This window comes from Aplysia californica, unplaced genomic scaffold, assembly GCF_000002075.1.
Source record: "Aplysia californica isolate F4 #8 unplaced genomic scaffold, AplCal3.0 scaffold00077, whole genome shotgun sequence".
NCBI classification, from domain to species: domain Eukaryota; kingdom Metazoa; phylum Mollusca; class Gastropoda; order Aplysiida; family Aplysiidae; genus Aplysia; species Aplysia californica.
In genome coordinates, this window is record NW_004797347.1 from 620,984 (window position 1) to 622,284 (window position 1,301).

Here is a 1,301-nt window from a genome sequence, read left to right on the forward strand (position 1 = left end):
TATTGCTTTAGTTTAAGTCTGCCTTGATTAACTCCTTTCTTGATCTACATTGCTTTAGTGCATTGTTGTTTTGCCCTTCACAATCACAAAATATGGATTTCGCCTTACACCATCACAAAAAAGCACTAAGAAAGTAATACTCCACGAAAGGGCTGCTACACGGAAAAAGGAACACACCGACGTCTTCAAAATCAGAGAGGCAGTGTCTATTGCTTGTTCGCTTTCCTCTGACAGCGTAAAAAAATTCTAGCTCATTGACAAATTAACCTAGGCCCACGAAACTTTGCTTGACACTTCTACAGACTATTCGAAATGTGAGCGTGCAAATTCATATGCACATTTTCAGATGTATGACATACGAATTATGGCAATGCAACATGGCTTGAAGATCAGAAATGATCCCAGGTTCAAGTACTTTGAAAAGACTGTTTCTGCGCTCTGAGGCTGCATCACTTTCCATGAAATAAACTTACAGAAATGAATGCTCATTTTGGGTGGCAGCAAGGAGAGAGCCAATGTGATGATATACTTGACCGTGCACGCGAAACTGTGGATTCCATCCATTGAGGGTTGCATTGGTATAGCCCATGGGTGTGAGCTGAAAACAATTGTTGTACAGCCTGATTTTCTCCGGAAAGTGAGTGGACAGTGTCGACACCCCAGACAGAAGGATTTGCAGTTTAGGAGGTGGTTTTGGAAATGGATGCAGATCAACTTTGCCATTGCTACAGCACATACCTTGTGTTTCATATGGAAATCTTATGGCCAGGCAGTGTGTACACTGTGTCGTCAGTTCCCCAATGTAGCACTCGTACTGAAAGGAATTGACAATGTAGAGGAATGCTTTTGGGAGATTTAGATCTAGAGAGTCCCCATCATTTTGTTGTGATTCTAGACCACCTCGACCTTTGCGAGCACGGGGGGTTCCAACTGCAGAGCGTCCTTTTCTTTTCGGCATGGTCAGGCGCTATCTAGGTCTAGATCTAGAATCTTATCTAAGATCTATTGACGTTGTTCCCAGTAGCAAGAAAAAGAATTTGACAAAGGAGTCCAGAAAAAGCGAAGATGGGCATCAAACGAAAGGATCGCAGTCGAATTTAGCATCAAGTAGAAAAATAAAACATGAAGGCTAGATCTATATAGGTCGCACACTTAAAATAGCGCTCAGTATTGCCAAAGAGTCTACATAACAAGAGGGGCTACTTCTCTCTTTGAGCCAATTAAAAAAGTGTCCTCAAAATTTGGTGGCGCCCTCTTCACAAAAGCGCACCTTTTGCGAACAGAGTTATCCTACTTGAGTT